Below are 25140 nucleotides of genomic sequence, written 5' to 3'. Positions count from 1 at the left end.
GATAGATAGATAGATAGATAGATAGATAGATAGATGATAGATAGATAGATAGATGATAGATAGATAGATAGATAGATAGATGATAGATGATAGATATAGATGATAGATAGATAGATAGATAGATGACAGATAGATATCTTTATATCCTCTCTCTATATATAAATATGTGATAGGCATGTGCATATATTAACACATATACTAATACAGTGCCATATGGTGAGTGATATAAAGTGAGGTACTGGATTATATATTGACAAAGACACTGTCATCTTCTTTGATATCAGAAAAATAATGGTAGAGGATACTTACTGTGAATGAGTGATTTACTAATTTACTAAAGAGTCAGGAAAACATTAGTCTTCTACACAGAAAAAACAATTCTAGGAGACAGTAGAGGTGTCAAAGTTTTGGGTCATCAAATTCTTGTATCATTCTGTGATTTTTTTTTTTTATCTTATAAGCAAATAAGACCCACAGAGACATTTTTGATGGATGGATGACATGAATAGTTTTACATATTATCAAAATTATACTGAATTAAATATGCAAAAAAAGAGACAGAACTTCATGAGACTGAATTCAGGAAATTAAGTTAAAAGCCATTTAATATAGAACAAAAAAGAGATGATTTATTTGTTAGAGCACACTATTCTAATTTTTGATGATATAAAATATTAGCTATGACCTTTCTTACTTTCAGGAAATCGTATCTAGTTAGAGAAAAAAGATTCACACAGAAATAATTGGGAGCAATTTAAGATAGTATGTAATTAGTGTCATAGAGTGAATAATCCAGAATATTTTTAATCATTTTTAAAGTATTTACCTATTTATTTATGCAGATAATTTCAAGTAAGTTATTTGCTTAAATCAAACTAAGTACTGGAAATATATAAAAACTTGAGTGTTGGGGCGCCTGGATGGCTCAGTCATTAAGCGTCTGCCTTCGGCTCAGGTCATGATCCCAGGGTCCTGGGATCGAGCCCTGCATCTGGCTCCCTGCTCAGCGGGAAGTCTGCTTCTCCCTCTCCCACTCCCCCTGCTTGTGTTCCCTCTCTCGCTATGTCTCTCTCTGTCAAATAAATAAATAAAATCTTTAAAAAAAAAAAAAACCTTGAGTGTTAACTTTAAGACTATTGACTAAAATGTGGAATACAAAGTAGGCTATCATATTAAAAATACTAAATATTGCCAGTAATATATTATAGATGTCAAATCACTTTGCTAATAAAAATTTGTTTTTTGCTATTACATATGAAGGTATTGTCAAGATTAAAGGGAATAAACAATTGCAGTCATCTGCCATGAAATTGTGATTATTAATAAATTTGTTAAAGTGATTGTTACTCAAATGTTATTAAGAAATATTTTAGTAAGAAGGTAGGACAAATATAACAAACCCACCTAAGTAATGTTATAGAAAATAAGTGATCTACTTTGGTCATCACAAATGACAAACATACAAATTATTAAATATTTCATTTACTAACAAGTTTAGGATATTTGATGAAATTCCAGTTTATTGAATAATTATAGTTTTAATGTGAATTATGTGTGTATACAATATATGTGCATATTATATACATGTATATATGTGCATATGTATATACATATATATAAAATATGTGTATGTTTATATATACATAATGTAATAGTTTAGTTATGGAATCATCTGCCTTCATTTTGATTGTAGAACACATACTGCGCCCAAATACACTCTTAGTCACCTCTGTCTCATGTGCAACTGGTTGCTAAATGGTATACATTTGTGAAAAATATTCACATCTACTACAAAGAAATATTTATTTTGTTCTATTCTGCAGTTGTCATGAGTTAGAGATGATTACTTTTCTATTTTCTACATCACAAAATAATGATTACAATATCACACCTTCTGTCTGGGTTGTTTAAAAAGCGAGAGTCAATAAAAATGAAATGCTTTATAAATGCGAATTGATTAAACTTTTATGTCAGAAGCAATAGAAATTATCACCCAATTTATAACTATGAAACTGAGCTGGTACTTCTCATTTGATGGACCTAAATTTTACTCTGAAAAAGCTGCAGGAAATGCATCTAATTTTAAACACCAAGACTGAATGGTCCTGTGGCTAGGTACTCTCTAATTAAGAGGGCAGGCAAAGTTCCAATCTTTCTGGGAGAAAGCTGAAGGGATGGGGTTCTTTGGGGTTCTTTTGACTAATACAGTATGAATATTTCTAACAAACATTTGCATAGAACTTAAAATTATTTTGTGGACAATGTTCTAAGTAATTACTAATATTATTTTATTTTATTTCTTAAGAGTTCAATGAAACAGTTACCTATATTGACTCTATTTTACAGATGAGGAACCTGAGGCATAGAGAGAGGCATAGAGAGATAGGAAATTTGACCATGGTCACACATCTAGCACATGTCAGAGACAGGACTTTATATAGGGATTCTGGCTCCAGGGTCCAGGCTAACCATTATTCTGTGCTGCCTTTTTATATGTAATGTAATATAACATAAAATTATTGTAGTTGAAACCTCAGTGTTATCCTATAATCCTTGGAGCTCATCTCTGTTGTCACATTCCTTTGGAATAATACCCACATGATTTCTCCCCATTGCAGTTTTAAGTACAACTTAAACAAGAATGGTAGAATAATTATTTTTATATACCCAGCAACAATAGATAAAATGATAGTAATTGTATTATTTATGATTAATGCAAGACTTATATTTTCATTAATAATGGTTTCACTTCACTTAATACTTAATCTACTCATTTATCAATGTTTATGTTTGTTCACTCAGTTTCAAATTTGAATAATAATATACAAGTTTTAATCATGGGCTATTATTTGGTAAAGACAAACACAAATTTTAAAACCTCTTAGTGATGTGAAGTTAATTGGATAACAGCCTTAATTTGAGGAATGGTTTATAATAGAACATAAGCATTAGAGATTTAACTCTTGCTGCAAGTAAATATTAAGTTGTTGGCAATTCTAAATCTGATTAAATATCATAGAAAAATTTGGCATATTCTTAAACAATTAGGTTATTCTCAGGAAAGGATTAGTACACTTTAGTATGTGTGTATGTATGTATGTATGTATGTATGTATTGAGAGAGAATGTATGCAAGTGGTAGGGAGAGGGGCTGAGGGAGAGAGAGAATCTCAAACAGATTCCATGCTGAGTACAGAGCAGGATACAGGGCTGATCTCAGGACCCTGAAATAATGACCTGAGCCAAAATCAAGAATCGATGCTTAACCAACTAAGCCCCCAAGTGCACCTTATTTTAAAATATATAGGGCTTATATTTTTATACCTATTTAATCTTGTTAAGATAATCATTCTACATATACTTATTGATTGAAATTTGGAGACACAAAATATTTGATCTTTCAAAAGGAATAAGCATAAGGCAAGTAGTTACCAAAAAATGTAATATTACCTTCTTAATATCACTCATCAAGATTAATTCTGCCCATATGCAAAGCTGAAAAATTTTTGGCAGTCCAACAGTTTTAGGTGAGTGCAATCTCTGCTAACACAAAAGATATTATGACAATAACCCATAACAAAGATTTTTTCATTATTGTCTTCTTCAAAAGATTGTTTCCAAAATGAGTTAAAATATTAAATCAGTTCCTGGTATATAGAAGCAGCTTATTTCCTTTAGAAATTGTGTTATATTTTGGCTCCTGGTTGTGTTTATTTGTGAAGAATTTACCACCTCAAGAAATACAGTATTTTATTTATGAACTTCTGACATGGCAGAGAAAAATTAAGAAAGATTGCCAGTTGTCTAGTTTGTGCTGTAGGATAATGGCTTCCTGTTACCAAAGAGAACCTAAGGTAAAGAAACAAAGCAAAATTGAAGTTGATATATTTGTTTTCACATTGGGAAAAATTTATAAATTGTGAAAATTATATTATACTGATTTCATTTCTCTTATACAAATATTTATCGATGCAGATATTCCCATGTTGTCTGATCCATGCTAATGTAATAGGACAAATTGATCATTGTGCTCATACTCAGAAATTGAATTTTTATTGGCTTGAAGAAAGAGTCAGGCATTTACATATTTATATAGTTAAGATTGTCAGGACACAAAAACACTATCTTACAAATCCAGGATTGCACAACTTTGTTTTACCTTTTTGATCTGTGATCATACAACTTCACTTGTTCCCTTCGTTTCATATACACTCCTTTAGCATGAACTTACTTTGGTTTTCTACTATAAGGACTTTTTAAAATATGCTATTTCCAGAAATAACTTTAACTACAGAAAATAATTACTACCCTCCTTCCCTTGTCTTTCTAGAACATATGCCTTTAGTTAGTCCCCATCTACTTTCAAAACAAGAGAAACAAGTCATTAAGAATGCATTGTCTACTTTATATCACTCCCAGTGCATTGCTCTGCTGCTATTGTATTTTTTATTTCTTTTCTGTGTTGTTTTCCTATGTTGTCCTGTCCAAAGGCAGAAGTCAGATCTAGTTTCACAGTATTTAATACCTATCTTGCATCCAGTAAACATAGAACAAAAATTTGTAATAAACAAAATGCAATTTTTAAATAATTTTAAAAAGAATATTGATAGATGAGATTATTTACGATTTTTTCTGAGGAAAAATACCCAGGTGTCTATGTTACCATAGTTGAAGTGTGGTAAAATGATTAGACAAATGGGCTTATTTGGTAATAGATTGCAGCAACTCCAGGTACTGATTCCCTCCCTACAGTTCAAGGTGTACTTTTTGTTGTTCTTGCTTCTTCATTTGTTTTATGAATTGGTTGGGTTATTTTAGTTGTCTATTTAGTGAAGTATGGAGTCCTCAGCGTTATTCCTCAGAGGGTATAGCCTTGAGTATGTCAGTCACCCTAGGATGAGAGTGGTTTTAGCAGGGTCTTCTTTGACCCTCTCTTTCCTTCATCTCTGTTACACTGTCTGCATCCTTTGATGTTATGCCCAGCTCATTAAGCTACCCTAATTGCAAGTAGATTGTTTCCATAGTGCCTGGATGTACATTGCTCATCTGTCAGATCGAATTAAATTTGAGCACTGCTAGTTTATGAGTCCAGTCTTTGCGGTTTGTTCTGACTCCTGGAAGTTTCTTCTTAACTATCTCTTTTCCTAGTTCTTCTTGGTGAACTGGTTGGCCTATGGCTTAATCTGTACTTTATTAAGACACTCTTTCTTCTTATGAACTATGTCTCCTCCAGAAAAGTAATCTAAACAACTACTCTGGATGTTAGAGATTGGTGGGGGAGGGAGATGTGGGTGCTCTGGTGTTGTCAGTTTTCTTTTCCTGGCTGGAACCTCTGGCTTATGAGCATGCTGAGAAGAGAATGTTTGGAGCCGTCATATTTTGGGCTTGCCATGTCTGGGATAGAAGCCCTGTCCTATAGATAGAGGTTCAGTGGGGGAAGGGCGTCCCTGATCTCCCAGCTTCACAGACCATAAACTTAGCCTTTCAACTTGGAGATGGAGGGAATAAGAAATACATAATGTATGGTGATTAACATAACATAATAAAATAAAATAAAATAAAAAGAAATACGGCTTTTCACTCCTAGAGAAATATGGTTAAGTGTTGAATGGGAATGAGAGGAAAGGGAACCTCTCTTTTTTGGCCAGCTCACCAGAGTGGAGGTTTCATTCAGCTGAGCTGGTTGGAAATGGAGGGAAAGAGGGGTTTTTGTCTCAAATGCTACAAAATCTTACTGCTCTTACTGAGTTTTATTAGCTTTCTTGAAAAAATAAATGTTTATTAATTTTCTGTATGCCTTTTGGACATTTTCCAGAGGCTCTAAATGATTGGGGTTTTTGTTGTTGTTGTTTTTGTTGTTGTTGTTTGCTATTGTTTTTGTTTGTTTGTTTTGTTTTTCAGCTCTGATTTTTTCACTTGGGAGTGGGTCTGTAGAGCTCTTCATTCCTTTCACATCCTGGAAGTGGAATTTCAACCCACTGAGATTCTTATTTTGGTTATTGTATTTTAGGTATAAAATTTCCATTTTGTTATTTTTTAATATATCTGTATTTCTTTGCTGAGGGTTTCTATCTTTGAAATTTGTTTCAAACATTTTCACAGTGGCTCACTGAGGCATTTTTATCATTACTGGTCTAAAATCTTTGTCAAAATTCTAACATTGTCTTCTTGGTGTTAGCATCTATTGACTGCCTTTCTCCATTTAGTTTGGCAAACTTACCGGTTTTTGGTATGATGAGTGATTTTTAACTGAGGTGTGAATATTTTAATATTATATTCTGAGACTACGGATCTTACTAAAATTTTCAGTTTTAGCTGTATTTCTCTGACAACCCAATGGCTGAGGGTAGTTGGATATCACTTCATGACTGCCGGGTTCCCCCTTCAGCTTTCGTTGACCCAGGAGGGAATCTGCCATGACAGCGGTGGTGGAAGTGGTGCTCTGGATCCCTTCACTGTCTCCACTGACACTGTAGTGGGCTGGTGTCATTACTACTAGGGGATAAAGTCCTGCATTTCTACTGGGTCTCTTTCCACATCACCCCAGTCAGAGGAGACAGGTGCCTCATTACTGCTGGCTGGGAGGGAAAGCCCAGTCTCCCCATGTTGTCTCTACTAACACTGAGGTTGTGGGCTTTTTAGTGCCAGTGGGGATAAATTTTTTTACCTCCCTACTACCCCCTAGTAGAAGTCAGTGTTGGGGCTCCTCATTCCAGCCCCTTCAGAGTAGAAGTCTAGGTTTCCTACTCAGCCTTGCTGGTGGGGTGAGGGTGAAAACACAGCTTTTTCTGTACTGTTTGGCTGTAGTAAAACAGTTACTGTCTAAATATCTTTTATCTTGCTTGGCTGCCACAGTTTTGATCCTCTGGCTATAGATAATAGGCTTTTGTTTGAGCCTGTTTTATCTATTTCTACTGGTGTTTCTGGGTTGCCAGCTTTTTGGGTCAGAGTCAAGATAGATGAAAAAAAAAATAATAATAATAGAGAGAACTGCCAAGCATGTTGTTCTTTGAGTCCCAAGGTCTCTACCCTGTCTGCTTTTTTCTTTCTACATTTTGATATCTCCTATTATTTGTTTAATATATGATTGCCAGGATTTTTAGTTGTACTTAGCAGGAAGAATAGGAGTACGTCTACTCCCATCTTTTGAGAACTCTTCATTCATTCTTTGGAGTGGGAAATATTTCATGGCCACAATCTATTAACTAGGTAGGTTTGGGGATACTAACTGCTACTGAATCGGCTGTAAATCTCATATTTTTTATTGTTATATAATCCTCAGGAAACTTTATCATCTTGACATTTGACAAGATATCATGCTGGTCTTCATTATTTGTCACTGTTTATCAGTACCCCCTTAAAATTGTACTTTCTCTTTTTTTCTAAGTCACATTATCCTCATTTTTCTTGAGAAATACATTTTCCCCAAATGAATCATTCAGTGTTCCTCATTTATCTTTAGAAATAGAGAATATTTGAAAATGAGAGTTTAGAAATATTCTAATGAAATTTAATTATTAAATTGAGGTCCAGATGATATTCTAATTTTCTTGGATCTTTCTAACGTACTTTTACAAACTGTATTAGTGGCCCCCTTTTCCTAAGATCAACCAAAGTGTATTGTTGTTGCCTAAAATTCTATCTTCAATTTCAAAGGTACTCAAAAAGTGCTTTAATTCCAACTTTGTCCTTATATACTTTTCCATTAAGTAGTCAGGATATTCTATCTAAAGTGCAAATCTTATCATCTTATCTTTTTATGACACCCTTTCATGAATCCTCATTGATTTTATGATTCAGTCCCTGTTTCATAACATGTTATGCAATATTCCCCATAAATATATTTTGCATAATCAATTGCTTACAATCCTGGGCTCCACATTTCTGAAAATTTTTGGCAACTCTGTCTTATAATATCAACTCTTTGCCCATCTAAGTCATACCAACATTTTAAGACTGGGCATAATTCCATCTAAACAAACCTGTTAACCTCATTCCCCAAATTTGGATATATATTCCTTCTTTTTTCTCTCATGCCATCATGGTAATTTCTATATTATTACATTTAACAAATAAACTCTATCTTTTTATACTGTATATATAATTCAGTTTCTGTTGCATGGAAGGCACTCAGTATTTCTTAAATGAATGAAAACAGTATTAGAAAAAAAAATACCTATAAAATGACTTGAAAGTCAACACTCATGTTATCGATACCTAAATACCAATAGCCAGCTACTAGAAGATTGTATCGAAAATCTTATTTAGATATGAGCTGTATTTTCTTGCCACTTCTGCCAAGCAACTCCCAAACTGCCTCTCAATCGTTGTGAACAATAAATAGTTTTTGGAAAATGATACGTTAGAAATTGTTCCAAGGCAATTGTTTTATCAGTGTTGAGTAAGAGACAAAAGTCCTAAGTTCGCAACATAGGCTCACAACTGGTGGGAAATCTGAAGGGCATGATGGAAGGACTTCTGAAAGATAAAATGTTATTCAGTTTGTATGAAGCTATTGAATCTGCTTACCAAAAGGCAAAGCAATATTGCCAGTGGCAGGAGTAGCCTGGGAGTAATAGTAGAAGCTTCAAGAGTTCCTGTCAGAGATCATTTTCCACAATTTGAAAATATCATGACATTTTGGACTGAATTACAGGACTCATTTCTAGCTTACTCTTGAACATCCTGAATTTATGGATTGATGTGATATATTTCTGACCTGTAGTTTTTCTTTCTTTTTTCTTTTTTTTGGTCATACGAGTAATGCCAAACTTTTATACAATCTATTAAGCTCAGAAAAGGAACTCCAGCCTCCATTTGTTCCTGGTAAATTTTAAATTCTTAATCATTACAACATCATTTTTCCAGGATAAAATTCAAGCTTAGGACATACTGAATATCTATATAAACTGTGAAAAGAGTAACATAGATAATTAAAAATTACACATTGATAAATTTTCTGTTAAATATAGCATTATTAGAAATCATTACTTCCCACCCCAAAATATTAAAACTTTTCTATAGCTGACATAACACAATTATCTGAAACATTCTCTTCCTAGTTTATTCTACCATTAGGATGAGGAGTAATGATCTTATTGGCTACATACAAAGAGAACATGAAGAGAATCAAAGGAAACACTAAATCCATAAATATATTATTAACTTCTGCAATACAAAGAATAGATACATCTGTCTTTTTAGTGTAGAAGTGGTAATTTAGGTCAAGTCAATATGAAATTACTAAAGTATACTGCTTATTCATAATTAGACACTGCCCTTAAAGAGTTTTTGAAAGTTGTTCATTTTTTTTCAGGATAGAATCACTTAATTTTTATTGAGAAAAAAGCTATTAAATCCACTTTGGGAAATATATGTACGTTGTACTTTTGTTTTAATGCATTTAAATAGCTTGAGCTTTTACTTCAAAATAATTTTTTTTACTCTTGCTACTGTGTCTGAGAAATTCGGTATTAAAAAGGGATATTTCAGTTAGTCTAAAGGTTACTATAATTTTTTCAAATTCAATCTTTGAAGATCATAATCCAATAATCTTTAAAGATCATAATCTTGCTTTTTTGTTGCATATACTTTATGTGTCTTTATTAGCAATAGACTCATAATGAATAAGACATGTGTTGATCAACAGACTGTGTACTTGATGGTCTATAAACTCAAATTTATAACTAAGTTCTCTGATAGATTTTCAAGTAACCCCTGGCCCAATGGGAAAAAGTAAATTAAAATAATATTTTAACTATTTTTTACTACTTGCAATTGTTCAAAGAGAATTTTAAATTGGATAAACATGTCACAAAACTAAAAGTCTAAGTGACATATTTATCTAAAACCTTGAAATATGATTAAACTAATAATGATAGTTGTATACACTGACTAAAGGAAAGTATATTTGTCTATTTTGAAGTTGCTATTTGTAAGTGTATTTTTTAAGTTTTTATTTAAATTCCAGTTAGTTAACATACAGTGTACTATTAGTTTAGGTGTGCAATATAGTGATTCAACACTTCCATACAATACCTGGTCTCATCACAACAAGTGCACTCCTTAATTCCCATCACCTATTTCACCCATTTGCCCCCAACCACCTCCCCTCTGGTAACCATCAGTTTGTTCTCTATAGTTACGAGCCTGTTTATTGGTTTACCTCTCTCTCTCTTTTTTTGTCCCTGTGCTCATTTGTTCTGTTTCTTAAATTCTACATATGAGTGAAATCATATGGTATTTGTCTTTCTCTAACTTACTGTGCTTAGCATAATGCTCTCTAGCTCCATCCATGTTGTTGCAAATGGCAAGATTTCATTCTTTTTTATGGCTGAGTAATATTCCATTATATATATATATATATATATATATATATATATATATATTTATCCATTCATCAAGGAGGGCACTTGTGATGAGTGCTGGGTTCTGTATGTAAATGTTGAATCACTAAATTCTACACCTGAAACTAATATTACACTGTATGTTAATTAACTGGAATTTAAATAAAAACTTGAAAAAATGCATAGAAGATATAAATAAACATTTTTCCAAAGAAGACATACAGATGGCCAAAAGACACATGAAAAGATGTTCAACATCACTGATCATTAAGGAAATACAAATCAAATCTACAAGATATCACCACACACCTGTCAGAATGGTTTAAAATCAACAACACAGGAAACAACAGGTATTAGTGAGGATGCAGAGAAAAAGGAACCCTCTTGCAACTGTTGGTGGGAATACAAACTGGGGCAGCCACTCTGGAAGATAGATGGAGGTTTGCCATTTGTTAATATTTTAAATTTTTACTTTAGAAAGAAAAATCAGAGAAAAACAGAAATAGCAATCATTATACAGAACAGAGAAAAAAGATATTATTTATTTAGAAGATTTTAACCTTTATAAACATTTTAGTTTATTATGTATCTGCATTATTTGTAGACATTAAAATGATGGTTCTTAGTCAATGCATTATTACTATTAAAATATTCCTTAAAGATTTCTAAATCTATAAAGCATTCAGCTCATAAGTCTAGGTGATAAAATTTACTAAAAGAGGTAATTTTTCAAGTGCCATAATTCTGTTACTAAGCAAACTAAAATGAGGATTTTTTTTCATGTAAACTGTAAGAAAACTGTCTTCATGAATCTCTAGTGTTAAATTGTGTTTGTAAATTGTAAACTTGTAGAATTTGTAAGTTAAATCATAAATACGGTTTTAATTTGTACATATAATTTATTGGTAATATAAATGTGACATTATGCTCATTACAGCAGGTGAAATTCATTTTTTTCATAAGCCATATATATGTGTGTGTGTATTATATATAATTGGAATTACTAGAATTGTTTTAGATTTCATTTTCTTCATTCCTCTAGATTGATTTTGACCCTACAGTTATTGATAATTTAAATGAAGCATGGGGAATTGACTGACAATTAAAATGCTTCACATCCAAAATAGTTCTCAAGGGTGCTTGGGTGGCTCAGTCGGTTAAGCGTCTGCCTTCGGTCAGGTCATGATCCCATAGTCCTGGGATCGAGTCCCGCGTCGGCCTTCCCACTCAGCGGGGAGTCTGCTTCTCCCTCTGCCTCTGCCTGCCGCTCTGCCTACTTGTGCTCTCTCTGTCTTTCTGTCAAATAAATAAAATCTTTAAAAAAAATTGTTCTCAAGACTAGAAGACACTTGATTACTTTTAAAACATCTGTAAGATGAGAATAAAAGTACATGATACTGTGACTTCATTTTAATTTTTCATCAAATATATGCATATCACCAAACATTATGTATGTCTTTCCATAGTACAAAGAACGCTTTAAGAAAATATATTTTAGGGCGCCTGGGTGGCTCAGTTGGTTAAGCGACTGCCTTCGGCTCAGGTCATGATCCTGGAGTCCCTGAATCGAGTCCCGCATCCGGCTCCCTGCTCGGCAGGGAGTCTGCTTCTCCCTCTGACCCTCCCCGCTCTCATGTGCTCTCTCTCATTCTCTCTCTCTCAAATAAATAAATAAAATCTTTAAAAAAAAAAGAAAATATATTTTATATTTGACTTTTAGAAATTTTCATAGTTTAAATGTACATGATGAAATAAATGTTTTTTATCAGTTTAGAATTTTACACTATCTTAAGCTGCTCATATAAAATTTAAAATCAGGAGGACATTTTGATTAGTAAATGAAAATCATTACTAATTGGATCCTCATGCTTATATCATTATGATTGTATATCATTTAATCTTTACACACACCCTATAAGTAGCACAGTGGATCACAAACATTTTTACAATTTTTAAAAACTTTAAGCAGCTTAACTAAAATATATCTCTAGAGATGTGTTGTCTAGATCTGACATATTTCTGAGATAATTCACCTACAACGATAGTTATAGAAATGCTTATAAATTATTTTGAAAGTACTCTGTATTTTAAATAAACTAAATGAAAATACAACACTTTTATTGTCAAACCAGTGAAACAAAATGGGTATGGTACTTCTAGGCAATGACACTTGATTTTTCCCAAGTTGTCAATTATTAACTATGTAAATATTTCCAACCACCTCATGCATTAACAATTTGTAGACTGAAGGAATGAATGAAATAAACTGTTCAGAACTTTTACTGAAGTATATTTTAAAAAGAAAAAAAAAGCATTTTCTGTAAGGACATTATTAAATTAGCTCTGTGTGTGTGTTTGTGTGTGTGTGTGTGTGTGTGTGTGTGTGTATCCATCTTTAGTTCTTCATCTGTCAATGGAGATTTATATTGTTTCCTTATCTTGGCTGTTGTGAATAATGCTGCAGTGAACGTGGGAGTGAAGGTATCTCTTTGAGATAGTGATTTCATTTCTTTTCAATATATACCCGAAAGTGTTATTGCTGAATCACATGGTAGTTCTATTTTTAATTTTTTGAGGAAACTCCATACTCTTTTCCATAGTGGCTGAACCACTTTACATTCCCACAGCTATGCACAGGGATCCCTTTTCTCCACATTCTCCCCAAAATTTATTTTTTATTTGTTTTGTTTTTAATTTTTTTTTATAATAGCCATTCTAAGAGGTGTGAGGTGGTATCTCACTGTGGTTTTGATTTGCATTTCCCTGATATTAGTAATGTTGAGTGCCTTTTCATGTACCTGTTAGCCATTTGTATGTCTTCAAAAAAAAAAAAAAAAAAAAGGTTATTCAGATCCTCTGTTCATTTCTCGATCAGATTGTTTGGTTTTTTGCTAATGAGTTGTATAAGTTCCTTATATATTTTAGATATTAACCCATTATCAGATATATGATTTGCAAGTATTTTTTCCCATTCCGTAAGTTACCTTTCCATTTTGTTGACTGTTTCCTTTGCTGTTCAGAAGCTTTTAGTTTGATGTAGCCCCACAAGTTTATGTTTACTTTTGTTGCCTAAGCTTCTGGTGTCGTATCCAAAAATTCAGTTTAGACTTATCTTTTTTAATTTTTATATGCCTCCCTGGGATATAGGCAAAAAGAGGAGGGCAAAATAAAGTATCCTAGCTCTTCTTCATATTCAGAGTCCTACTCTCTCAAATCACCTTTTCATTCAAATAATGAATGTCCAATTTGTTTTTCATGCACTTCAATGTCATCAATAGTGTTAATGATGCAGCATTTCTTAAAATAATGTTCTACTATTCTCTCCGGGATTATCTTTGTTTTCAAGTTTGAATGTGAGCATATATACAATGAAAACTATGGTAGGTCTTGATCTACTGTCTGGGCAATAGCAATTAAAACATACATCCCCTTTTAAGAGTCATTAAATTGTCTTAGAATCAATGAGATAAGGAGTTCATGCCTTTTTTCTTTTATATGTGATGATTGAAGTTCATTTCTTCATATGTTTAACAGTGTTGTTCTGATAACATGCTGCTTGGAAATAAAAGTGCTCCAAGTAATCAAATAATGAACCCATAAATAAGCACAATTTAAAAGTCTTAATTCACTGAGAACACTTTCATCTTGTTATCTTAATAATCTTTAATGAGTGTCCTAACTCATTCAAAGACAACACTGAAAGATATTGAATGCTGTGAATGTTCATAATATCTAGAAAGACACCTGTGCTAAATAAAACTATAGTAAACAACTTTTCACTGTTAATGGCTCTTTCTATGTTCAATTTATTCTCTGCAGTAATCTACTGGTTTCCAATTATGATGAAGTGTAAAGTATACCAGCAAATTGCTTCCAGAATATTTAAAAGAGTTCATTGGTTTAGAAACATCACCTTTCTTTAAAATTTATATTTTTACATTCATTTTTCTAAAAATAACTAGTATTTGACTATTTGGCGACTGTAAGCCAGTGTTAATGGTCCATGGTATCTTTGAAAACCAAGCTTTTCAGTTTATGCTAATAGTTCTAAAAAATATTATGTAATTGTGAAATAGATATACTTTTCTATATTTAAAAGGCATAGAAATATAAAAATATTTAACTTTTTAAATAAGTAATTTATAGTGACTCCCAGGTTATAAAAATGCGTTCACTGATACGTTCATTTGATTTCAAAAGATAAATGAACTATTTTTAAATAACACATTTTTATATACAAGGTCAATGCACAAGGCTTACCCTTTATAATACCTAAGAATGCTTTATATTCCAAAATATGTTGACAAGGACAACAAAAGTTTGCCTTTGCATTTGTATAATCAGGGTAATTTTTTATTGGTGTATTTTTTTAAAAAATCTATGATTTTAACCTGGTAGCCTTACTCATTTTCAGCTATATGTTAAGCCTATTCTATCTCTGTGTTTCAAATGGAAGAAAAATGAGTTTGTGGATTCAGAACAATAGCAATTATTCCTAGATAACAAATGAATCAAAGACAGACAAAACACCAGCATCATTATGTTGATTTGTGAATATTAAGTACAATAAAAGTGGGAGGAACTAAGACTTCTAAATATATAGATCTTATTTGTTCTAGACCTACGTTTTACAACAAAAGAAATTGTCTTTATCTTTTCCAAAAAGATGATAAATCTAGAGTTTATTTGCAAACTCTGACATCATGTGAGCATGTGTGTACATTCTCCTGCCCTCATCTTTATGTCTTCCTCCCAAGTTCTCCCAATTCATTTTTGAGTGATTAAGTGCTAGGATGCACCTAAGTGTTAAAAAATAAAATCTTAGACTTCTATCCAATCTTAAAGGAAGTTCTCTGAGGATAATTATGAAATTAAATTGCCATATGAAAACTCTAGATACAAAAACAATGTGGTTAGAAAACCATGTAAAGAATGTATACATGTATACATATAATGTGAAGAATGTATCTATCTATCATCTATCTATCTATCTATCTATCTATCTATCTATCTATCTATCTATCTACCTATCTATCTATGTATGGAGAGACAGACAGAGACAGAGAGAGAGATCTGCTCTTAATTTTATATTCAATGATTAATTGCTAAATGTTTGAAAAGCACATAACGGTTCACTTACATAGTTCTTTCACTTCTCTATCAAGATTCACTCCCAGGATAACCTCATTAAGCCGCATGACTTTAAATTCCATCTTATGTTGATGCAATAATATCTCAAGCATGAACCTCTCTTTTGATCTCCAGTTTCCTACTTCTAAATATTTACTTGATCTCACCCCTAAAACTTAACCCCTCAAAATTCTTTATTTGCCACTCCCCTCAACCTGGTCTTTCTTTTAGAATTTCCCATATTAATAAGGGGCACCACCATCCTTCCAGTTGCTCATCTAAATGAAAGTCATCCTTTATACATCTTTACTATAACCTCCACAACTGGTCACTCAACAAGTCCTTTTCAAGGTCTATGTCTAAATTTTTCCATATCTTTCCTCCTCTTTATTCCAAATTAACAACTTTGCTTGAATTAGTCTTTATTTATTATTAATCCTTTATGTAATTATTTTATTTCCTTGCCTCTCTCTTTTTTTTTTTTATCACTTATAACCCCAACGCTAAAACTGGTATCTGACACATGGGTGGTACTCAATTAATATTGAATTAATTAACATTTATGAATAAAAATAACAGGATTTGTCTATTATACTATTTTATTAAAATTTGAACACAGCTTTTGCTTTCTCTTAATCATTATTTCAAAGAAAGTCATAGAATAAATCTAAACTCCACAACTAGTAGAATGCTATTTAGCACCTTTGTTATACAGAGTAGATAATTTCCAAAGTCTAAAGTACTAGATTCAAATAAATTCCATCATATGTGTGTAATTCTAAGCAAGTAATTTCACCTTAATATACAGTTTGTTAATTTGTAAAATGCTGTTCTTAACAATGTTTGTATATAGTTCAGCATAAGAAAGTTATAAGAATTAACTGAAATAATGCATTTAAAGTATTTAGTGTTGTGACTATCAATTTTAACCAGCGGTATCTAAACAGTCTATGTATTTGCATCTCTCCTTGTAACTTGTAAGTTATTACTCCTCACACTGCATCCCAGAGGGTAAGCTATAACAAAATAGCTATAGATAGTTAGGAAGAAGCTTCAAACAATTTGGAGTAAAAGTGAAATGTGATAACAAGGGTATATCAGCATTCTCAGAGACAACCGAAATAATTGGAAACCCTTGCAATTACATAGGATGGAGGTTTACTGCATATGGACATGAAAATAAAAGGTGACCAGAGGAAGATAGAAGAGTGGTGGACATTAAGGCTGCATGCATTGAAAGATACATTTAAAAAAATATAGTATATATAGTAATAAATTTGCTGATTGAACAATCTGAAAGAACTAATTGTATACCTTAGAGTTTGACATGCTTGAGACATGTACACTATGCCTGGAATGGCCAGCAATCTCTATACAGACAGAGGAAAGATGACTCCAAACTTTGCTATGAAAGAGGAGAAGGCAAGGGTGTCAATGCTCAGAGACGAAGACCCTTTGCTCTTCTTTGCTCCCGTTTTAATTGGTCCTTCAGGATAATCACAAATCCTTATCCCTGTTTTTCAAGCATGTGATGTGTGACAAGGAGTCTTACTGGAACTAGGAGGATCTGTTCACTGGAAAGATAGGATATGCTAATCTGCGTGTTCTCCAGAGTTCTAAACATAGCCTAAGGGACAATGCAAACATTTCTTAGATCACAGGGCGGCTGTTTGGGCTAAGAAAGCTTTGGGGAAGGCAACTCCCCGTGGCATTCCTATGGCAGAGTGGTCACGCAGACCTCAGCATTCCAAAGGCCTATGCCCTTCTCTGAAACCTTCCCCCGCCCCCAGCCGCCTCTGTGTTACGTTTAAGCAAGCCAGGTATTATGGATGATTTCATGCTCTACATTTACCCCAACAACACTAGAAGAGAAAAATTATATAAATATCTATTGAAATATCAGGATAATCAAGGAACATCAAAGACTCAAGCTGTAATACATTATTATAGGCAAAAAATCCTTTTTAACTGTAGGAACTAAAAGGGAGAGGAGGCAAAAATTTGGTGTCTTCAAATAAATAGTCTTCCTGCTGAGATTTAATCTCTGTATCAATACATAATGATTTTCAGAAGAGAGAAGCAAATCTAAGAGAAGTAGAATAGCTCTAAGCTAATGATATTTGAATTAACCTGATTTAATATATTACTATCTAAATAATGAATATACCAATCAGAAAAGAAAGCAGAGCTAGGTAGAGAATAGTCAGCATAAGAGTGGCAGTTCTCTTTCAAGCAATGTCCAAAGAAGAGTGTCCTCCATTCAAAAGATTTAATATCCCTGTTCAGACTATTTTTTCTTGATGCTATTAAATGTTTAATTTATTATTTGCCCATGCCCATCTCCAGTAGGTATAATTCCATGCTTTATCAAAACACATTACAGATAAAATTTGGTAGTTTGGTTTCCCATAGAACCTTGCTTGCTGAAAAAAAAAAAAAAAAAAAAAAAGCAGCCAGCCAAAGGACCTTGAGTTTCAGGTACTCTTGGAAATACCATGTCTCATCCTAGCATCAGCCAGTTGGTTGAGAACGCAACCAATGAAAGGTGAATTATTTATTTCAGTGAGCAAATTTGTAGCTTCTGAGTTTATAAGATTAAAAATAAGTTTATAGGGGCTCTTGGGTGGCTCAGTTGGTTAAGCATCCGACTCTTGATTTCAGGTCAGATCATGGTCTCAGAGTCTTGAGATGAGCCCCACTTTGTGCTCCAAACTCAGCACAGAGTCTGCTTGGGATTCTCTCTTTCCCTCTCCCCCTCCCCCTCCCCCACCTGCTCACCACACTCTCCCTCTCTCTCTCTCTCTCAAATAAATAAATAAATCTTAAAAAAAATAAAAATGTGTTTATAAAGTGATGCCATCTGCTGAAACCAGCATGTAGGCATTCACTCATAGAGAACTTGTCAATATCCTTCATCCAAAGACCACCAGATACATACCTGTAGTTAAATAAGGTGGATTTACTATTCATTTCAATGAGGGAAAATGTATAAGATGGGGAAACATGGGGTGGTGTCTTAGTAAACAAGTATTACAAATAATCTGTTAAGGATTTGGGCTTTGGTTGGGTAATTTTGGGGAGAGCCTAAGGAAGCAGGGTTTCACTCTAGCTTGTTGTCAGAAAGCTGGAGAAAGTTTATCATTGTGTATCTCAATAATTATGTATAATAGGACAAACTGGAAGAATAAAATTGTAACTGAGTTAAAAATAGCAGTTACCCATTTAGTGAGAAAAGAAGATGTTTGGTATTTTGTGGGCTACATAGTGCCCTTGTTTGAAGTAAATGCTTTGTGAGACTGTTTATCTTCAACAGGAGAATAGTAAGGCTTAGCTGTAAGCATCAAATAAATGTGTGATGACATTGAGGTCAAGATGTGAGAATTAGATCAGTTTCCAGAAGTCAGGGACTGTGTCTTTTCCTTACCTAATCCCAATAACATTTTTTAACCACTGTATTCAATTATTTTTTATATCAATCAGAAATCACTATCAGTTCTATATTTGGAACACTAGTCCCCACTCCTGGAGCTCTTGATTTAATTTTTCTTTTCTTTCTTTTTTTTTTTTTTTTAAGATTTTATTTATTTATTTGAGAGAGAGACAGAGAGCGCAAGAGAGCCTGATGTGGGGCTTGATCTCAGGACCCTCAGATCATGTCCTGAGCCAAAGGCAGTCACAACCAACTGAGCCACGCAGGTGCCCCTTGATTTAATTTTTCTGGTTAGATAGCTGAAATCAGGGGCGCTTGTGTAGCTCAGTCATTAAGCGTCTGCCTTCAGCTCAGGTCATGATCCCAGGGTCCTGGGATGGAGCCCTGCATGGGGCTGTCTGCTCAGCGGGAAGCCTGCTTCTCCTTCTCCCACTCCCCCTGCTTGTGTTCCCTCTCTTGCTCCGTCTCTCTCTGTCAAATAAATAAATAAAATACTAAAAAAAAAAGATAGCTGAAGTCAGTATTTTATTTTTTAATCTCTTTAGGTAATTCTAAAATGCAACCAAGGTTAAGAATCCCTACACTAGATTAAATGTAATGTCAGTAATTTATTAGTATGTGTCTACTAATCTGTAGATGCCAGATGTGGAGAGGAAACCAAGGAATAATATTTCTGGTGAAGCCTAGATCATTAAGCAGTCCTCATAAATTATATGTAAAAATATGCTAAGAGCTTAGAGAACAATAGGAAGGAATGTTTCAAACCAAATGTTGTAATGCAGATATTTTAGAACCTGTTTCATATAATGGGCCTTCCTTTGCCTCTTCATATAAAACACAAAGTAATGGTTCTTTGTAGGGAAAAGCCTGTAATGGGAACACGGTTGACTCTAAAAGGGTCAGACTCTAACAAGACTTACATTATACTTTAACATATCTTTGTACTCCATAAGCTCCCCCCCACACAATATTTTCACGTTTTCACCACTGTGAAACATGTTTTTGATCTTGGATTTGATCAGCTTTTGGAGATATAAGAAGGGTATAATTGCAAACTGTATTGCAACAAAATATTTTCTTTTTAGACCATAGAATCTGTGATAATTAACAACATAGATTGTCCATTTTCACACCCTCCTTTTATTTTCTCAGTTCTCAGATGAGACAAAAAAATATTCAATTCACTAAATTAATGTCATTCATTTGAGTCCAGTTGCAAGCCCCATCATGTTTTCCTACAAAATAATAATAATCTATTGAGATTAAAATCAGTTCATAATGTTATATAACCATTAACTGATGGTTTGATTTTTTTTCTCTCTCCTCCTGATTGTATTTTGGACATTAATTATTTAGTAGCGCTTCTTTCAGAGTATGAATAAACTTAAGGAACCTAAGAGAAATATAAATATAACAACTCTGCTGTTTGTTAATAAATTTACTATAAGATTTTGTTGTGAGTAAAATGGAAAGACTTGGAGGCCTCTATAACGACACTAAATTTCATTTTCTCTTCCTTTTTTTTTTTTTTTTTGTCCATAGTTTGGTTTATATAGTGGTATAAAAGCAATAGGTATGTTGAGATTGTGAGATTGCTGGAATTATAAAACATTGGAGGTTCAAAACACCTTAAATTTTATCCATTCCACCCCCTCATCTGAAAAAAAAAAAAAGAATTAGACACATCAAGACATGCTCAAATGGAAAAAGTATCTCTTCTAATGTTAAAGAGAAGCTCTAAATAGCACTTAGAGAACAGGAGCAAAAGCATGTCAGGCAGGTGTAGCCCTGTTCTTTGACTTGAGAATATTTTGGGAAAAAATACATTAAAACCAACCCATTGTCCTACTTCAGAAACAAATGCAAAACACTTTAAGGAGTTTAGTTCATGCCCCAATTAACCAAACTATTCAGCTATGGGAGAATAGTTGAGGATCAAAACTGCTTTGGGCCATAATGAATAATGAGTGAACGAATGGACTAATTAATAACGCCATGACAGTGTAAGTCACTTCACTGGAGCTTAAATTTTGGATGCCAGGAGCTGCAGAAAAATGATTAATATTCACTATATAAGGTCAATAAAATTTATTTTTAATATTAGGGAACCCAATTTTACACTTTATAAGCAGAGAAGGAAGGTAAGATTAGAGAAGGTTATAATAACAAGGAAACAAATACAATGCAATTTATAGGCTCTGATAGGAAAAATAATGGGTCTCATTACCGAAGCAAATTCAAAAGGATAATTTTTTATTTCACACATAAAATATTTAAAAATTTAAAGTGATATGGTGAAATCATATGTTCTACACAATTGTCATTAAGAATAATTTATCAAGCTCGAGACACATTTATTTATAGATTTAAATTTTATATAATGTGGATGTATATTCAAGGTTTAATTCCTTTAATAGAAATATAATACTTGAGATTAAACAAAAGTTCTGTTTATCAAGCACTTGGACAATTATTATTTTTCTTTCTCATTTTCTTTCCATATCTCCTCAATTTCTTACACTCTGTGTTCATCAAGATCAATAAGCACATAGTATAGTATTTGATCCTCACCTTCTACAATAGTTATGTTCAAGATTATGTTTAAGGAAGTTTCTCAAAGCCTCTCCTACAACTGTAGGTTCTCTTTCCGTCTTCCATTCTCTATCCATATGTGTTTCTCTATTTGTGTTTTTCTATCTTTCCCTTTCTCATAATATTATGTTAAAAAACAAAACACAAAAACAATAAAATGAATCCTAGAAAGACACATAACACTGTAGAGCTGAAAATCCAGATAAAAATCATACATTTTATTAACCAACTCTATATATTGGCATAATAAAAATTAAGTCTCATCTACTTTAGGCAACATTTCAGTTTTGCATTCTTAGGCAAACTTCACGGAATCTGTTTCTCTTTCTTAGTTACAAAGTAAAAATTATGTAGCTGCTAAGAGGCAAACAGCGGGGCCTTTCATCATCAAAGCCTAATTGACCATGAATACTTTAATTCTTAAATGATTACAGCACTCCAAAAAGAATATGCATCTATTTTCAAATGTATTTTTCTAAAAACAGAAATACTAAAAGCAGTTATGTTGGCAATTATTAAATAATAACTTGAAATGCATAGCACTTATTATTTAAATCATTCAGTAACATGCCTTGAGGGCCATGTATGTCATAGGCATTGAATATAATTTCTCAAGTTCCTTAATCTTCTTTTTATAATATCTCTGTTTTATATCTTCTTTCTTCACCTAAAATACAGAAGAATCTCGTTTCTTTTCCCAAATTAATATTTTAGCAGTGACTCTCATCTCATCACTTCTTGTTTTATGCAGGAAACTAATCTGTAAATTATTACTTCACATTTTCATTTCTAATCCTTCCTTTTCTAGTAGATACGTCCTTTGTATTCTTAAAGCTTTCCAAGGGATCCAAGCTTCACCAATCACCTAGTATTGTTGCACTTACAGAATTGAAAAAACTAATCAATAATTTAAGTGTCAAATTGTAAAGGAAATTTGCATTGGAAAGCTAGGACTTCTCATCAGTTTGGATAATGATCCGTGTTTTTTGTTTGTTTGTTTTATGATCATTGGTTTATTTTGGTGATATGTGATGGACGAAGTATAAAGACAGAACTTGAAATGGATTGGTCAATATAACTCTTTATGTTTTCAGTGGGAGTATCCTTGGAATTGTACTATTAATGTTAGAAGGCAACATGGTACCAGTAAAAATGTCCTAAATTTCCATAAATGAGATGACTTCTGTTTCTCTGATATATTCTAAACCCAATAGGCTCCTGTGTCAGAAGGAAGATCCTTTTCCTGACCACATCTTTATTTTGATAATAATAAACTATTTGTATTTTAACACTTTTTCCAGATTTATTTAGATATGTTTGACATGTAAAACTGTGTAAGTATAAGGTGTGTAATGTGATGATCTGATACAAGTATATATCATGTGTTTACCACGATAAGATTAATACATCCTTCACCTCACATGATTACCATATTGTTTTTGTTATGGTGAGAACATTTAAAATTTATTCTCATAGCAACTTTCAACACAGTACTATTAACTATAGTCACCATGCTGCACATTAGATCCCTAGAACTTACTCTTCTTATAACTTGAAGTTTATACCCTTTGACCATCATCTCCCCATTTTCCCCATGTCCTAGCTCCTGACAACCTGTTTCATTCTCAGCTTATTAGAGTCCACATATAAGTGAGATCATACTGTATTTATCTCTCTCTGTCTGACTTATTTCACTTTGTATAATGCCCTCAAGGTCAATACATGCTGATAAAAATAGAAAGATATTCTTTTTTCTCATGGATGAATAATATTCCATTGCATAGATAGATAGATAGATAGATAGATAGATAGATAGATAGATAGAGATATAGAGAGATAGGGATATAGATATAGATCACACCTTCTTAATTTATTCTTCTGTCAGTGGACACTTAAGTTATTCACATATCTTGGCTATTGTGGATAATGCTGCAATGAACATGGGATCACAGATATCTCTTTGACATTCTATTTCTCTTCCCTTCAGATATATATACAGAAGTCGCACTGCTGAATCATATGGTAGTTCTGTTTTTAATTTCCTGAAGAACATCCATGCTGTTTCTACAGTGGCTACACCAATTTACATTTCCACCAACATTGTACAAGGTTTCCTTTTTCACGCATTTGGTATTTCTTGTCTTTTTGGTAATAGCCATTCTAAACAGTGTGAGATGGTATCTCATTGTGGTTTTGATTTACATTCCCCTGATATTAGTGATGTTGAGTGCTTTTTCATATACCTGTTAGCCATTTGTATGTCTTTTTTGAATAAAAATGTCTATTTAGTCCCTTTATCCATTTTAATCAGATTTTTTTTGCTATTGAGTTGTATGAATTCCTTACTTATTTTAGATATAAATCCTTAGCAAATACATAATCTGCAAATATTTTCTCCCATTCTGAGTTTGCCTTTCCTTTGGTTAATTGTTTCTTATGCTGTTCACAGACTTTTTAGTTTGATAGAGTCCCACTTGTTGATTTTTGCTTTTGTTGCTTGTACTTTTAGTATCACATCCAAAAAATTCTTGCCAGTAGCAATGTCAAGAAGCTTTTTCCCTATTTTTAATTCTAATATTTTTATAGTTTATTTCATTTCTTACATTTAAGTCTTTAATCCATTTTGAGTTATTTTTTGTGAATGGTACAAGATAGAAGCATGATTTTATGCTTTTGCATATAAATATCCAGTTTCTGCAACACCACCTGTTGAAGAAACTATCCTTTCCACATGACTATTCCTGACTCCCTTGTCAAATATTAGTTGAACATATATATGAGGGTTTATTTCTGATGTCTATAAAAATTAGCTCAAAATGAATCATAGATTTAAGTAGAAAACAAAATAACATAAAACTTTGGTTACGGAGATAGGATAAATTCATCATGGCCCAGAATTTAGGGAAGAGTCCTTAGATGTAGGACCAAAAATATAATACATAAAATAAATTGATATATTAAATTTTATCAAAATTTAAAACCTTCATTTATTCTGAGAGACTCTGTTAAAAGGATAAAAGGCAAGCTACAGACTGGGAGAAATTATTTGCAAACCACTTATTTGTCAGAAGACTTGGATCTAGAATATATAAAGAACTCTCAAAACTTAACAGTAAAAAAGCAAACATAACAATAAGAATATGAGCAAAAGACATGAATAAACATTTCACCAAAGAAGATATACAGGTTTCTCATGCTATCCCAAAGTAGAACATTCCTATGAAATCTTCTGTAAGTCAAAATGGTGTCAAGTGAAGAAGCAATCACTATTTCATAAATGCAAAAAACCTTTTTGGGTTTTTATCAGTTAGCAGAAATAAGTACTGACGTCAGTCTTTTGGAAAAGTGAAGTGGCATAATATGAACTTCCGGATAGTGAGGGAAACCTGTACTGATATCAAGTAAACACATGAAAAGAGATTCAAAATGTAGACATTAGGGAAAGGCAAATTGAAACCATAATGAGATATCATTATATGCTTATTAGAACAGCCAAAGTTTTTTCAAAAAGTTGCAATACCAAATGCTGTGAGAATTTAGAAAAACTGTAACTCTTACACAGTGCTGGTGAGACTGTGAGAGAGTACGTCCACTCAGGAAAATAATGGGAGATGTTTTAAATGGTATTGATACACCTATGATA

The 25140-nt window shown here is 32.8% G+C and overlaps 1 pseudogene; it reads right to left on the bottom strand.

Moving 5' to 3' along the window:
• LOC116639581 overlaps positions 1 to 6489 on the bottom strand; it is a 48211-nt pseudogene extending 41722 nt beyond the window's left edge.
• Between the last annotated feature and the right edge of the window lie 18651 nt (positions 6490 to 25140).

Source organism: Phoca vitulina, unplaced genomic scaffold (assembly GCF_004348235.1).
Source record: "Phoca vitulina isolate PV1807 unplaced genomic scaffold, GSC_HSeal_1.0 scaffold18, whole genome shotgun sequence".
In the NCBI taxonomy this organism is placed as follows: domain Eukaryota; kingdom Metazoa; phylum Chordata; class Mammalia; order Carnivora; family Phocidae; genus Phoca; species Phoca vitulina.
Note: the sequence above shows the minus strand (reverse complement) of the source record. Positions and strands in the feature narration are given on the sequence as shown.